We start from the raw sequence: 18,264 nt of genomic DNA on the forward strand, positions 1-18,264 counted from the left end.
TATTCTCAAACATTATTCAACTTAAAAAGGGGGAAACCTATATATAGCAAGGTATTCTACAAACATCATTCCAGTTATTCAAAGCATTATAATAAACTATAACCTTCTGGTTAGTGTTGTCCACATTCTCTTATCATATATCCACACAACACAACATTGATGTCATTCATACGGAATAATATATATGTACACTGACCATGAAGGTTCTGCTGCTCGTGGTGGTCTACAAAATGTGTAGTGATCCACTGTTTTATGCCTGTGTAGTCATCAAGCTTGCTTCCTCCTTTCTGTAATCGGGAGGAATATAATTATAAATGTATGGGTATGGTATGCCCAAATTTTGATGTTATTATTAGGATAGTTGCGCACTGTATTTATTTACCTCAATGTATGGTCAAGCGCTTTTATTTCACAATTTGTCTGTTTGACGATTAATCCAATGCGGGTCTGGCACAATCCTGCATAAGTTACAAAAAGTCAATTACTTATGTGTCTATCGCGTTATTGTTTATCGATGATAGCAAGAGTCTCTTAGTTATATTATTCAATTTATATCGTGAGGCATTTACCTTATTATTTGTGCAGACGGGCGTACTGGATATAACGCTTCCCTTCTATTTTTAGTTCTGTATTACTGAAAAAATATTTAGAAGTACAGTGTTTTTACTTATTCGGATAAGCACCTAATCTAACAATAGTTCCTCAACTCTGATTTATGATAGACTTTTACCTTAAAAAACGGATCCGGTTTCCGTGAAGGGGGTTCTATACTGCAGCCGGGTATTTCGACACACGTGGCTGCGTAGAAAATATACAAAGGTACAGAGGCTTAGAATTTTTTGTTTGTATTATCGGGTTCAATTAATCTATGGGTTACGAGATGGAGGCTTAGTTAAAAAATCTGAGCCATCCCGTATTGATACTAACTGCAGTTGCCGTGGTCGGTATCTTACCTGTTGTCTGCACACGGCGGGTATTCCCGGAACTGCTCGGCGTGGCGTCTGCTTAATCACCGCTTCTTTTTTGAAATGTCGGCTACCCTAGTTACGGTAGTCGCATTTAAGCCACATCACAGAGTCACATGGTTCTGAAAAGAGCCACGTGACTTATGGTTGTCGTCATAGCGGAGAATACGGACTGCTGGTTTTTTTTCTTTTTCTTTAATTCCAACACAACAGCGGAAAGCTTTATTATTCCCATCGTGGGGCTCATGATACTAGTGTTATTTTTCCCGTGTTGCGATGCTCTATTCATACAAAGAGCAAACAGAAAGCTTCAAGTTAGGAAGCTGGGGGGCCTTAAATATTCCCTAATTTAAAGTTATTTTCCGGATTTCCAGAATTGTATCAATATTTTTTATATATACGGGCCAACAGGTCTTATTGGCTAGTAGATCTATTTTAAATTGGCATTATACTGGCCTCTAAATGTAAAGATTGAATAACTATCGACTGGAGGCGGAATTATTCCTCCACTACGAATATGTTTCCCTAAAATGAATATATTTATTTATATATTTATTTATACCTCTGGTCTGATGGTATAAATACGATATATTTACAACAAGGGGTGGTGAGGGACAGAGTCTCTGAATTAAACATAATACTCTCACCCAGTCAAGAGATCAGGGCTAGATCCAACACCGTTTTTTAGCTCACTGCACCATCCCAGTTTCAGAACCTGACTGTATGCAAATTAGTCTGTTCCTGTCCCAGTGCATGATGGGAACAGGGCAAACCAAACTACAAAAGCCAATTCTTACACTGGGAAGGAAACAAGCTACCGGGGACCGGTTTCTGGCATTTCAGCCTCTTCGGCCCGGCTTGCTTGAATCCTGATGGTGCAATGAGCCAGGGACTCACATCTGAGTATACCCTTCCACGCTTAGGGTGGACAAAAATATTTACAACAAGGGGTGGTGAGGGACAGAGTCTCTGAATTAAACAGAATACTCTCACCCAGTCAAGAGATCAGGGCTAGATCCAACACCGTTTTTTAGCTCACTGCACCATCCCAGTTTCAGAACCTGACTGTATGCAAATTAGTCTGTTCCTGTCCCAGTGCATGATGGGAACAGGGCAAACCAAACTACAAAAGCCAATTCTTACACTGGGAAGGAAACAAGCTACCGGGGACCGGTTTCTGGCATTTCAGCCTCTTCGGCCCGGCTTGCTTGAATCCTGATGGTGCAATGAGCCAGGGACTCACATCTGAGTATACCCTTCCACGCTTAGGGTGGACAAAAATATTTACAACAAGGGGTGGTGAGGGACAGAGTCTCTGAATTAAACAGAATACTCTCACCCAGTCAAGAGATCAGGGCTAGATCCAACACCGTTTTTTAGCTCACTGCACCATCCCAGTTTCAGAACCTGACTGTATGCAAATTAGTCTGTTCCTGTCCCAGTGCATGATGGGAACAGGGCAAACCAAACTACAAAAGCCAATTCTTACACTGGGAAGGAAACAAGCTACCGGGGACCGGTTTCTGGCATTTCAGCCTCTTCGGCCCGGCTTGCTTGAATCCTGATGGTGCAATGAGCCAGGGACTCACATCTGAGTATACCCTTCCACGCTTAGGGTGGACAAAAATATTTACAACAAGGGGTGGTGAGGGACAGAGTCTCTGAATTAAACAGAATACTCTCACCCAGTCAAGAGATCAGGGCTAGATCCAACACCGTTTTTTAGCTCACTGCACCATCCCAGTTTCAGAACCTGACTGTATGCAAATTAGTCTGTTCCTGTCCCAGTGCATGATGGGAACAGGGCAAACCAAACTACAAAAGCCAATTCTTACACTGGGAAGGAAACAAGCTACCGGGGACCGGTTTCTGGCATTTCAGCCTCTTCGGCCCGGCTTGCTTGAATCCTGATGGTGCAATGAGCCAGGGACTCACATCTGAGTATACCCTTCCACGCTTAGGGTGGACAAAAATATTTACAACAAGGGGTGGTGAGGGACAGAGTCTCTGAATTAAACAGAATACTCTCACCCAGTCAAGAGATCAGGGCTAGATCCAACACCGTTTTTTAGCTCACTGCACCATCCCAGTTTCAGAACCTGACTGTATGCAAATTAGTCTGTTCCTGTCCCAGTGCATGATGGGAACAGGGCAAACCAAACTACAAAAGCCAATTCTTACACTGGGAAGGAAACAAGCTACCGGGGACCGGTTTCTGGCATTTCAGCCTCTTCGGCCCGGCTTGCTTGAATCCTGATAGTGCAATGAGCCAGGGACTCACATCTGAGTATACCCTTCCACGCTTAGGGTGGACAAAAATATTTACAACAAGGGGTGGTGAGGGACAGAGTCTCTGAATTAAACAGAATACTCTCACCCAGTCAAGAGATCAGGGCTAGATCCAACACCGTTTTTTAGCTCACTGCACCATCCCAGTTTCAGAACCTGACTGTATGCAAATTAGTCTGTTCCTGTCCCAGTGCATGATGGGAACAGGGCAAACCAAACTACAAAAGCCAATTCTTACACTGGGAAGGAAACAAGCTACCGGGGACCGGTTTCTGGCATTTCAGCCTCTTCGGCCCGGCTTGCTTGAATCCTGATGGTGCAATGAGCCAGGGACTCACATCTGAGTATACCCTTCCACGCTTAGGGTGGACAAAAATATTTACAACAAGGGGTGGTGAGGGACAGAGTCTCTGAATTAAACAGAATACTCTCACCCAGTCAAGAGATCAGGGCTAGATCCAACACCGTTTTTTAGCTCACTGCACCATCCCAGTTTCAGAACCTGACTGTATGCAAATTAGTCTGTTCCTGTCCCAGTGCATGATGGGAACAGGGCAAACCAAACTACAAAAGCCAATTCTTACACTGGGAAGGAAACAAGCTACCGGGGACCGGTTTCTGGCATTTCAGCCTCTTCGGCCCGGCTTGCTTGAATCCTGATGGTGCAATGAGCCAGGGACTCACATCTGAGTATACCCTTCCACGCTTAGGGTGGACAAAAATATTTACAACAAGGGGTGGTGAGGGACAGAGTCTCTGAATTAAACAGAATACTCTCACCCAGTCAAGAGATCAGGGCTAGATCCAACACCGGTTTTTAGCTCACTGCACCATCCCAGTTTCAGAACCTGACTGTATGCAAATTAGTCTGTTCCTGTCCCAGTGCATGATGGGAACAGGGCAAACCGAACTACAAAAGCCAATTCTTACACTGGGAAGGAAACAAGCTACCGGGGACCGGTTTCTGGCATTTCAGCCTCTTCGGCCCGGCTTGCTTGAATCCTGATGGTGCAATGAGCCAGGGACTCACATCTGAGTATACCCTTCCACGCTTAGGGTGGACAAAAATATTTACAACAAGGGGTGGTGAGGGACAGAGTCTCTGAATTAAACAGAATACTCTCACCCAGTCAAGAGATCAGGGCTAGATCCAACACCGTTTTTTAGCTCACTGCACCATCCCAGTTTCAGAACCTGACTGTATGCAAATTAGTCTGTTCCTGTCCCAGTGCATGATGGGAACAGGGCAAACCAAACTACAAAAGCCAATTCTTACACTGGGAAGGAAACAAGCTACCGGGGACCGGTTTCTGGCATTTCAGCCTCTTCGGCCCGGCTTGCTTGAATCCTGATGGTGTAATGAGCCAGGGACTCACATCTGAGTATACCCTTCCACGCTTAGGGTGGACAAAAATATTTACAACAAGGGGTGGTGAGGGACAGAGTCTCTGAATTAAACAGAATACTCTCACCCAGTCAAGAGATCAGGGCTAGATCCAACACCGTGATGGATCATGCCCAGATCTTTGGACTGGGTAAGAGTGGTCTGCTCAATTCAGACACTCTGTTCATCACCACCCCCTTTTGTAAATCGATTTTGGCCACTATAGGTGTGGCAGGGTATACTCAGACATGAGTCCCTTTCTCACTGCTCCATCAGGATTCAAGCAAGCCGGGCCGAAGAGGCTGAAATGCCAGAAACCGGTCCCCGGTAGCTTGTCTCCTTTCTGGTAAAGAATTGGCTTGGTAGTTTAGTCTGCCCTGTTCCCATGATGCACTGGGCCAGGGACAGACTGATTTGCATATAGCCAGATTCTGAGCTGGGATGGGGCAGTGAGATAAATAACGGTGATGGATCCAGCCCAGATCTTTGGACTGGGTAAGAGTGGTCTGCTCAATTCAGACACTCTGTTCATCACCACCCCCTTTTGTAAATCGATTTTGGCCACTATAGGTGTGGCAGGGTATACTCAGACATGAGTCCCTTTCTCACTGCTCCATCAGGATTCAAGCAAGCCGGGCCGAAGAGGCTGAAATGCCAGAAACCGGTCCCCGGTAGCTTGTCTCCTTTCTGGTAAAGAATTGGCTTGGTAGTTTAGTCTGCCCTGTTCCCATGATGCACTGGGCCAGGGACAGACTGATTTGCATATAGCCAGATTCTGAGCTGGGATGGGGCAGTGAGATAAATAACGGTGATGGATCAAGCCCAGATCTTTGGACTGGGTAAGAGTGGTCTGCTCAATTCAGACACTCTGTTCATCACCACCCCCTTTTGTAAATCGATTTTGGCCACTATAGGTGTGGCAGGGTATACTCAGACATGAGTCCCTTTCTCACTGCTCCATCAGGATTCAAGCAAGCCGGGCCGAAGAGGCTGAAATGCCAGAAACCGGTCCCCCTTAGCTTGTCTCCTTTCTGGTAAAGAATTGGCTTGGTAGTTTAGTCTGCCCTGTTCCCATGATGCACTGGGCCAGGGACAGACTGATTTGCATATAGCCAGATTCTGAGCTGGGATGGGGCAGTGAGATAAATAACGGTGATGGATCAAGCCCAGATCTTTGGACTGGGTAAGAGTGGTCTGCTCAATTCAGACACTCTGTTCATCACCACCCCCTTTTGTAAATCGATTTTGGCCACTATAGGTGTGGCAGGGTATACTCAGACATGAGTCCCTTTCTCACTGCTCCATCAGGATTCAAGCAAGCCGGGCCGAAGAGGCTGAAATGCCAGAAACCGGTCCCCGGTAGCTTGTCTCTTTTCTGGTAAAGAATTGGCTTGGTAGTTTAGTCTGCCCTGTTCCCATGATGCACTGGGCCAGGGACAGACTGATTTGCATATAGCCAGATTCTGAGCTGGGATGGGGCAGTGAGATAAATAACGGTGATGGATCAAGCCCAGATCTTTGGACTGGGTAAGAGTGGTCTGCTCAATTCAGACACTCTGTTCATCACCACCCCCTTTTGTAAATCGATTTTGGCCACTATAGGTGTGGCAGGGTATACTCAGACATGAGTCCCTTTCTCACTGCTCCATCAGGATTCAAGCAAGCCGGGCCGAAGAGGCTGAAATGCCAGAAACCGGTCCCCGGTAGCTTGTCTCCTTTCTGGTAAAGAATTGGCTTGGTAGTTTAGTCTGCCCTGTTCCCATGATGCACTGGGCCAGGGACAGACTGATTTGCATATAGCCAGATTCTGAGCTGGGATGGGGCAGTGAGATAAATAACGGTGATGGATCAAGCCCAGATCTTTGGACTGGGTAAGAGTGGTCTGCTCAATTCAGACACTCTGTTCATCACCACCCCCTTTTGTAAATCGGTATAAATACGATGGCATTCTTTCCTCATATTCATATTTTTATTACAATTTAAGGAGAGGGTATAGGGCTTTCTAATTCACAAGGCTAGTATAGTGGGTTTCTATATCTGCAACTCTGGTATTAGGTTATTGGAGGGGGGTTGATGGTACTGGTGTGGCCCTACATTAATTCTAATAGTGTAACCAGTACGTTTACTGCACTATTCTCATCCAGTCTTCTTTAGTATTAAGTCCCCGGTTGACCGTATCTAACATGGAGATATACCACTGCTCCCTGTTTTTACGTTTTGTCTCCATGTTGCCTCCTCTTTTTGAGACAGTTATTTTTTCAATGATAAACCATGAAAACTCTGTATGTTTATGTTGTAGAGCTTTAAAATGGTCAACCATGGGGGCATTCTCCTTGTTGGTTTTCAGGGCAGACCTGTGTTCCAACAGACGTAGTCTTATTTCCCTGCCAGTCTCTCCCACATAGGCCAGATTGCAGGGACACAAGATTATGTAAACGAGGTTACTGCTTCTGCAGTTGTTTAGGGTTTTTGAAGTTATGGTATAGTTGTTGTAGGTTAGGGATTTACCTACAATGCAATTTTCGCATATCGAACAATTGCTGCACTTGTGGTTTCCCACAGCTTTGCTGCCATTTATTGTTGACTGATTGTTGTGGTTCTGCTCTCTGTAGGTGTGGAGCAAGTTTTGACGAATGTTTTCATTGCGTCTAAATGCGAAAATTGGTTTAGCCAATTTTACTTCTTTGCCATCATTTAAAATGTGCCAACTTGAGTGAATGGCGTTTTTTAGCTTATTACTGATGTTTGGGAATTGACTAACAAAGACTAGTTTTGAGTCATTTAACGGTTTTTTCACCTGGGTGGGGTCTGGGTGTATCATCGTGTTGCGATCATAAAATCGCGCCCTTTTGCAAGAGTTCTTGATCAATTTTTTAGGGTACCCCCTTTCTTGTAATTTCTCGCTGAGTTTGTTAGCATGTTTTGTATAGTCTGCCAAAGTGGAACAATTTCTTCGGAGTCGAAGAAATTGTCCAAAGGGGACATTATCTCTTTGGGAGCGGGGATGATAACTGCTGTAGTGCAGTAGGGTGTTTTTATCTGTGGGTTTGGAGTAAAGTTCCACTTCCAATTTGCCCTCTATGTTTTTAATAGTGATGTCTAAAAAGTTTACGGCTTCTCGGTCAAACACTGCTGAGAAGCGGAGGTTCTCATCCCCCAGATTCAGCCACTCAAGAAATTCTTCCAGGGTATCAATCTCTCCTTCCCAAATGAAGAAGATGTCATCAATGAAACGTCGCCATATCAAGATGTTTTCAAAGAATGGCGACGCTTCATTGAACACATGTTTCTCTTCGAATTTGGCAACGTATAAACATGCCAAGCTCGGCGCACAGGTGGCCCCCATGCTGGTGCCCTTGCGTTGTAGGAACAATTCATCTCTGAATAAAAATAAGTTACTTTTCAGGACCAGGGTTATGCATTGCATTATAAATTCTAGGTTGGCACCTCTAAGGTCTGCACTGCCTAGTATTTCTTCTACCACATTGATTGTGTCATTTTGCGGTATGTTTGTGTACAATGCCTCTATGTCGAGGGTTACCATGATCTGGGTTTTGGAATTGTACACTAAGCCCTCCACTATAGAGATCATATGTGCCGAATACCTTCTTGGTAAGTGTTCTCCAGTTCCACAAAATGAATGGTGTGATTGATGTTTGGCAAGTTTGAGTCCTGATTTAGGAGCAGGAAACAATACACCCCATTGGGAAAACTCTTTTGTTTTACTTTTCAGTATATTGGCGCTCTATTTCCCTTTGGGTTATCAAGAGCCCCTCTCTTTCTTTTATACCGACTCGGTACAGCCTTGTGCTGGAGAGACTTCTCTGATCGCTGTTTAGCGACTACATTTTCATCTATCTCGCAAAATTTCAAAATGGACCCCTTTAAGACTTTTTCATTTACAGAAGACCAATTTACCAAAATAGTTGGTTCTTCAACTAACAACACCAACAAGATTGTGGTCGTTACCGGCAATAATGATAAATGGGGTAACATACTGAACCTTAAAAAAAAGGCAGTGAGAACTGAACTCCATGCCGAGTTCTTAATACAATATGCAAGAACAGGAGTCATCCCTATGGGACTACAAGTTCGCAATGAACCAGGGCTCTTTACAGACAACATAAAGTTTTTAGAAACCTGGACACACATTGCAAACAGATGTAGTAGGGATTGGATCCTTCTAATCATTGAGACCGCACAAGATAGGGTAATATTAGAACGGAAAGAAATAGAAAAATTAGAGCAGGCCCTTCAAGAAATGTCAGCAGTAGATGATGCAAAAAAAAGGTTAGACGAAATAAATGCAGAAATGGATGGATATAAAGATTACTTGTTAAATAAGAAAAACATCAAACTTAAGAAAGATGTCAATAAGTATAGCATAGAGCTAGTATACCCTTACATTAATAAAGATTACTATCAACAACCAAGAGAGGAGAGGAACATTGAAAATCGACCGATATACATCAGAGGAGCAAAGAAAGGTGTTACATTCTCTGAAACCTCTGGTTCAAGCAGTGAAGATGAAGGATCGATACAGGAAAACAGTGGCTATGGCAATGAACAGAATGGAGGTAATCGTTTTTTAGGGAACCGCCAAAGGAGAGGCAGGAAAACATACCCATACAGGGGACAGTTTCAAACGAAACCATATCAGACCCAGAGGGTCAGCTAAAGAACAAATTATCAGCACAACCAGGCCCCTCAGGAATATCCCAACACAAGGAGCCAGCGATATCGTCAATAGGGACAAATAACTCTAATAAATTTCCGATAATCAACCTCTCAGACTATGGCTTGAATAGGGTTGAATTGGAGGTTTTAGAAAAGGGTTTCACCTTTGCTCCTACTGCCAATGTTAATAAATTTAATCTAGAGAAAGATCTTAAAGCATTTTTTCGCAAAATCAGACTAAGAGAATTTTTTGAAGAGAGGGAATACAATCCCCCTAATAATATCTCAGGACTTAAACAAAAGTCAACCTTCACCCCTACCATTTCTCAAGTGGGCAAAAATGTGGAAGTGTTTGAAAAAGTAGTAGAATCCAAAATAAATAAAATCCTACAGCAAACCTTTCCTGACAAGAATAATATGTCCAAAGATCATAGAACAGCAATGATAGGCTTAAAAAACAACTTACAGCTAACCATCAAACCCGCCGATAAAGGCGGCGGTGTAGTTGTATTTAATACGGAGGATTACAATAGAAGAATGCTAGCTTTATTAGAAGTTAAAGAACATTATCAAAGAGTTCCCTTTTCCACCTTGGAGGCATTGAACAAAAAGGTTTGGGAAACAGTAAAACATGCTTTTGATAAAAACCTGATCTGTAAAGCAGAATTTGAATTTTTATACAGTAAAGATGCAAGAACACCTGCGATATATGGGCTCCCCAAAATACACAAGAGTGAAAAAAAACCGCCCATGAGACCGATTGTTAGCTGCATCGGCTCACGTCTTGAACCCTTGAGTCAATATGCGGACACTTTTTTAAAACCACTTGTATTAAAACAAGACTCATATGTGCGTGATTCGGCACATATGATCTCTATAGTGGAGGGCTTAGTGTACAATTCCAAAACCCAGATCATGGTAACCCTCGACATAGAGGCATTGTACACAAACATACCGCAAAATGACACGATCAATGTGGTAGAAGAAATACTAGGCAGTGCAGACCTTAGAGGTGCCAACCTAGAATTTATAATGCAATGCATAACCCTGGTCCTGAAAAGTAACTTATTTTTATTCCGAGATGAATTGTTCCTACAACGCAAGGGCACCAGCATGGGGGCCACCTGTGCACCGAGCTTGGCATGTTTATACGTTGCCAAATTCGAAGAGAAACATGTGTTCAATGAAGCATCGCCATTCTTTGAAAACATCTTGATATGGCGACGTTTCATTGATGACATCTTCTTCATTTGGGAAGGAGAGATTGATACCCTGGAAGAATTTCTTGAGTGGCTGAATCTGGGGGATGAGAACCTCCGCTTCTCAGCAGTGTTTGACCGAGAAGCCGTAAACTTTTTAGACATCACTATTAAAAACATAGAGGGCAAATTGGAAGTGGAACTTCACTCCAAACCCACAGATAAAAACACCCTACTGCACTACAGCAGTTATCATCCCCGCTCCCAAAGAGATAATGTCCCCTTTGGACAATTTCTTCGACTCTGAAGAAATTGTTTCACTTTGGCAGACTATACAAAACATGCTAACAAACTCAGCGAGAAATTACAAGAAAGGGGGTACCCTAAAAAATTGATCAAGAACTCTTGCAAAAGGGCGCGATTTTATGATCGCGACACGATGATACACCCAGACCCCACCCAGGTGAAAAAACCGTTAAATGACTCAAAACTAGTCTTTGTTAGTCAATTCTCAAACATCAGTAATAAGCTAAAAAACGCCATTCACTCAAGTTGGCACATTTCAAATGATGGCAAAGAAGTAAAATTGGCTAAACCACTTTCCGCATTTAGACGCAATGAAAACATTCGTCAAAACTTGGTCCACACCTACAGAGAGCAGAACCACAACAATCAGTCAACAATAAATGGCAGCAAAGCTGTGGGAAACCACAAGTGCAGCAATTGTTCGATATGCGAAAATTGCATTGTAGGTAAATCCCTAACCTACAACAACTATACCATAACTTCAAAAACCCTAAACAACTGCAGAAGCAGTAACCTCGTTTACATAATCTTGTGTCCCTGCAATCTGGCCTATGTGGGAGAGACTGGCAGGGAAATAAGACTACGTCTGTTGGAACACAGGTCTGCCCTGAAAACCAACAAGGAGAATGCCCCCATGGTTGACCATTTTAAAGCTCTACAACATAAACATACAGAGTTTTCATGGTTTATCATTGAAAAAATAACTGTCTCAAAAAGAGGAGGCAACATGGAGACAAAACGTAAAAACAGGGAGCAGTGGTATATCTCCATGTTAGATACGGTCAACCGGGGACTTAATACTAAAGAAGACTGGATGAGAATAGTGCAGTAAACGTACTGGTTACACTATTAGAATTAATGTAGGGCCACACCAGTACCATCAACCCCCCTCCAATAACCTAATACCAGAGTTGCAGATATAGAAACCCACTATACTAGCCTTGTGAATTAGAAAGCCCTATACCCTCTCCTTAAATTGTAATAAAAATATGAATATGAGGAAAGAATGCCATCGTATTTATACCATCAGACCAGAGGTATAAATAAATATATAAATAAATATATTCATTTTAGGGAAACATATTCGTAGTGGAGGAATAATTCCGCCTCCAGTCGATAGTTATTCAATCTTTACATTTAGAGGCCAGTATAATGCCAATTTAAAATAGATCTACTAGCCAATAAGACCTGTTGGCCCGTATATATAAAAAATATCGATACAATTCTGGAAATCCGGAAAATAACTTTAAATTAGGGAATATTTAAGGCCCCCCAGCTTCCTAACTTCAAGCTTTCTGTTTGCTCTTTGTATGAATAGAGCATCGCAACACGGGAAAAATAACACTAGTATCATGAGCCCCACGATGGGAATAATAAAGCTTTCCGCTGTTGTGTTGGAATTAAAGAAAAAGAAAAAAACCCAGCAGTCCGTATTCTCCGCTATGACGACAACCATAAGTCACGTGGCTCTTTTCAGAACCAGGTGACTCTGTGATGTGGCTTAAATGCGACTACCGTAACTAGGGTAGCCGACATTTCAAAAAAGAAGCGGTGATTAAGCAGACGCCACGCCGAGCAGTTCCGGGAATACCCGCCGTGTGCAGACAACAGGTAAGATACCGACCACGGCAACTGCAGTTAGTATCAATAAGGGATGGCTCAGATTTTTTAACTAAGCCTCCATCTCGTAACCCATAGATTAATTGAACCCGATAATACAAACAAAAAATTCTAAGCCTCTGTACCTTTGTATATTTTCTACGCAGCCACGTGTGTCGAAATACCCGGCTGCAGTATAGAACCCTCTTCACGGAAACCGGATCCGTTTTTTAAGGTAAAAGTCTATCATAAATCAGAGTTGAGGAACTACTGTTAGATTAGGTGCTTATCCGAATAAGTAAAAACACTGTACTTCTAAATATTTTTTCAGTAATACAGAACTAAAAATAGAAGGGAAGCGTTATATCCAGTACGCCCATCTGCACAAATAATAAGGTAAATGCCTCACGATATAAATTGAATAATATAACTAAGAGACTCTTGCTATCATCGATAAACAATAACGCCATAGACACATAAGTAATTGACTTTTTGTAACTTATGCAGGATTGTGCCAGACCCGCATTGGATTAATCGTCAAACAGACAAATTGTGAAATAAAAGCGCTTGACCATACATTGAGGTAAATAAATACAGCGCGCAACTATCCTAATAATAACATCAAAATTTGGGCATACCATACCCATACATTTATAATTATATTCCTCCCGATTACAGAAAGGAGGAAGCAAGCTTGATGACTACACAGGCATAAAACAGTGGATCACTACACATTTTGTTGACCACCACGAGCAACAGAACCTTCATGGTCAGTGTACATATATATTATTCCGTATGAATGACATCAGTGTTGTGTTGTGTGGATATATGATAAGAGAATGTGGACAACACTAACCAGAAGGTTATAGTTTATTATAATGCTTTGAATAACTGGAATGATGTTTGTAGAATACCTTGCTATATATAGGTTTCCCCCTTTTTAAGTTGAATGATGTTTGAGAATATCTTGTAATGTAAAAAAATTGTTTCCCCAAAAATTTTTTCCAAAAATTTTTTCCCCAAAATTTTTTTAAATGCTGTAAAATTCGGCCAGAAATAAGTGTGAAGAATATATACTGTCCCATCAGTTTTCTTTTGTATAAAATAAAAGGGGCACATTGATAAAAATATGGACATGTTATCCCTGAGCAGTAGAATATCTCTCAACTACTCATTTAAACAAAATGTGGACACATTAAATGACGCTCAGAACAAAGGTTGACCTCTTATGAATAGAAACAGACAGCGGGTGGTGTTTTAATAAATATATACAAGTAAGGTAAATCAACTGATGGTTTTTGGGCATATAAAGTTGACTGTATTGTTCGCATCTATATGGGATGAATTGAGAACAAACTTTGGAAAGGATAGCCAACCAACTCCGAGTGGGAACAAACAGTAGATAAAGAAATGCGACAAAGGTGTGTTTTCACATAAACTTACATGTCGTTATAACAGTTGCATTGCATTGTATTTTTATGCATTAGGTCTGACACCTTCATGTGTGGAGAATAAAAATAGAAATTGTCCTGAGGAAGGAAGCCTTTATCAGTTGTTGCTTCCGAAACGCGTCGACGCAAACCCATAAGTCATATTCGGCGTTGCCAACAATGAATCCGGTCTAAAGGAATAATATTCCTCTTTTTGTTGACAAAGGGTGGTCCGAAATGAAATGACAAAGACAGATATTAGTGTCTCTTTAGATTAATTTTCTCCACGTCCACATTAGGTGGTTTCAATTTGTGTTTCAATTTGTGTTTTTATTTGTGTATTTCTGTGCTATACATGTTTTTAACTGATTTTCATAGTCATCTTTTGTAACAAAAGTTTTTAATAAATTGTATACTTTTTAAAATTTGTTTGGGTATGTTCCTTCTTGGTAAGTGTTCTCCAGTTCCACAAAATGAATGGTGTGATTGATGTTTGGCAAGTTTGAGTCCTGATTTAGGAGCAGGAAACAATACACCCCATTGGTAAAACTCTTTTGTTTTACTTTTCAGGACATTTCACTCATACAAAACCATTGAAATTCCCCTGTTATAGTTAGCTCAGCTAACTATAACTCGCGCGCCCGCAATGTACTGCTGATGACGTCACATACTACATCACTCATCGCATGGTCAGTGACATCACTCATGACATCACTGATGACATCTCAAATGACATCACTGATGACATCACTGATGATCCTTTGATATGTTTTTTTAAAGTCCATGCCTCCATTATTGTCTGTGAGGGTTATTGCAGTTCGACTGGTTGGACATGTGTGGTGCTAATCTTAGTCCAGGTCAAAATGTTTTACTTTTGGTTTGAGTCGTTTTTGACTGTTATTACTGTAGAAATGTAGTTTGTGAATAACAATGAGTTTACTCTTTTGTTTGTGGTTGCCCGTTCATCCCTAAACCCCTCCCCAACCCCACCTTACCCTTCGCAACCCCCTCTCATTTAGTAGTATTTCCCATTTTCCAACCACTACCCACAGTATCCCCCACATTTGCTACTATAACATAAGCATGCATGTGCAGAAATCTCCAAGAATGAAGAGGGGATCTCCACACGCAAAAGACTGGAGAGGTGGAGGTGGTAATCTTCACATGAAGGATTGTAATTAGCATTTTGTAATTTACGAATAGCACCAATGTTGTACTACTAAATGTACTGCAAACTGCAGTTTGTGAATAGGTTCCAATGTGTTTATGAATTTCATTTATTATCATTAATATAGTCCATACCCCCATGATGAGTGTAGATTTGGTTATCATATTAATTGAAAAGCAACAAACAGAAAAAAGTCCAAATTAAAGAGTTTGGGTACAAAGAAAGGATGAAAATAACAATGTAGCAGTGACTGATATACCATGTTCTGTATTACAAAAACAGACTTTTATCAAACTATGATGTACTTTGCTTGGCAGTTATCACATGTAACACTTAAGAAGATCACAGGAGCACTGAGTAATTTAGATGAATCAATATACATATTCCTTTAAGACAGTAAGACAAGGATCGTCAGGTGAGTTGATAGGGCATTTCGCATTTTAGGGACATTGGTCGAGAGAGTATTTCAGAATGCTTTTCTTTCTGAAGCTGAGAGTTTCAAAACGTAGAAGTGAATTAATCCATGAATATCTCACAACAAAGAATCCGTACAGTTATTGTGTGAGTATCTGGGATTGGCTATATGGAGAACTTCACTGGTAGTCTCTGCCAATTGATACATGTATCTTGGGTCCTGAGGTGCCTATCAATGAGAGGCAGGAGTTAAGTGGCTGAACGTTTTGGTATTACAGACATGTCGAGCAGCAGAGTAGAAGACAGCTTTGAAAGGGGTAAAACATGTTTTGGAAAGACCAGTAACAAAAATATTCTCACAATAAATTTGAGAAATTTGCATACTTTGCCAAATTGAGATCAGTTTTGGAAATAAATTGCCTCATGTTTCAAATGAATTCAAATTGATGCCATAGGCTCTAGGTTATCGCTAGGATTTGAGAGTAAAATGTATTCTGGAAATTATGATAAAAGCAAGGGATTACACACAAGTAATAATGTTTAGTCAGAAGTAAGGATTTGATTTCAGCTGGCTTGATAAGAGGAATCTCACATTTTTGTTTGGGGAATGTATCTATGTCATCTCCCACCACTTAGCCAGGCTTCAGATCTTGGGGAATGCAGACGATCATGTCTCCATAGGTCACTGGATTAATGCTGCCTTCATTTGTTTTTTTTTTGCCCTCATTTTCCACCATGGTAACATGGGTATAACAGGTCTACAGTATCAATCTCGCTGTCTGACACAAAACCCTTCAGCGAAGATTAACAAACATCAAGACTTGCACACCAAGACCAAGCATACGTGGAGACTGCCTTTGTCCAATGAGGAAGAGAGACCTGGAAAAATAGAGACCAAAGCAGCGAAATCATTGGACCCGGGAAAAAAAAAACCCCGGACTAATAATTCCACTTAAGCAAATGCCAAAAAGCTCTTTTATTGAGTTTCCCAGGTCTTACCAGATCAAGTTTGGAGACCTGCAAAACGGAAGCTTGTCGGTCCAGAAGTGTAGGAGGCCGTTGATCTTTCCACCTCTTACATATCTCTCTTCTGGCCAGTAAAATGGAATAGAAGAGGAGATTATTTGCCGGGCTCTGAGCTCCATCTACCTCTCCAAAAACTGCAAGAGGGAGATCAATTGAAATCTGGAAGTCCAAAGACAAGGACAAAAGGTTGCTGATAGAGACCCAGAATGCTGAAATGGAGGGACATTCAAAAAACATATGAGCATCTGTTGCTGCTACTAATCCGCACCTAGCACAAGCTATGGAGGAATTTTGCACGAATTTTGCCAACTTTTGTGGTGAGTAGTATGCTCTGTGGAGCGTAAAGAGATGGTTCCTACGCAACCATGCGGGCTTCACAATGTCTCACAGAACCTTGAAAGAAGCAAGCCAACGATCTCTTAAGTTGCAACCCACTAGAGAAGAGCCCCATAGTATATCAGGGAGTTGGAAATCACCATCGGACTCTTCTAATATCAGATTGTACCATAGGAACACCTCTTTCTTGCCTGATGGTTTATCCAAACGTAAAGTCTCCAACTGGTTGCCCCACCCAATTGGAGATAGATTTCGAGAAGGGGCCCCCAGGGCATAGGAGCGTGCCCAGCTGTTCATTTGGATATACTTAAATTTAGAAAAATTAGACCGGGTCTTTAGTCTTACAACATCCCAGGGCAACAGATTTCCTTCCATAAACAAATCCCCCCATACCTCCAACCCCGCATCCTGCAAAGGGGCGGCTAATCTATCTTCCAGCCACCCAGGATTCCCAGGAGAATTCCACAGCAGAGCCCTACTCGAAAAGTATCCAAGCTTTGTTAAGGCCCTCACCTTAGCCCACATTTTCGCCATCCCTTGTAGTATCTTTAGTTTAATTTTTTTTTAAACTTTGGATCTCCAAATTTAAATAAAAAACCTGGCTGTGCTTCTCCTTCACCCTTAAGCAAAGCTAAAAACAGGCTACCAGCCCCATGATCTGAAGGCATCTTTGGCAGCATTCGTGTGTGTGACAGCTGGAAAGCCCCAGCATAAATTTGTAAATCGGGAGCTGCCAGACCACCCTTCTCTCTTCGTTGCCTAAGCTTCTTCCACGCAATCCTTGGAATTTGTTTATTCCAAATGAACAACGTAATATCTCCCTGTATCTTAGTTATAACTAATGGGTCAAAAAAAAGAGGGATAGTGTTAAATATGAATGAAATCTTAGGCAAAATGGTCATCTTAACTATATTGACTCGCCCCAGGAGAGACAACGGGAGATGTAACCAGGATTGCATCAATCTTCGACAATCCTTAGCTATCGCCTCAAAGTTAGTTGTTGCTATTTTATTGATATCTTTGATAATATTCAAACCCAAATATCGCAAGGATAATGAAGGCTGGAAATCTGGACTAACCTCCGAATTATACCATTACCTCGGTTTTAGAGGCATTAACTTCATATCCGGATATTTCTCCAAACTCTACAGCCAACTTAATAGCTGCTGGAAACGCTGTGTATATGTCAGAGGAGAATATCAAAATGTCGTCGGCGTAGAGAGCGACTTTCCTTTCCCAACCCTTGTACATGAATGGCTTAATAGATCTTTCCTCTCTCAGAAGCTGGGCAAAGGGTTCTATGTACAGATCGAACAGCAAAGGGGAAAGGGGATAGCCTTGACAGGTTCCCCTTGTGATAGAAAAGGGATCAGATAATTCCCCATTCACCAATATTCTGGCTTAAGGGTTTGAACATAAGAGGCTGATAGCACGAGAAAAATGTTCCCCAATGTTAGCCTTAACCAAGACC

This window comes from Lissotriton vulgaris, chromosome 3_2 (genome assembly GCF_964263255.1).
Source record: "Lissotriton vulgaris chromosome 3_2, aLisVul1.2, whole genome shotgun sequence".
Classification (NCBI taxonomy): domain Eukaryota; kingdom Metazoa; phylum Chordata; class Amphibia; order Caudata; family Salamandridae; genus Lissotriton; species Lissotriton vulgaris.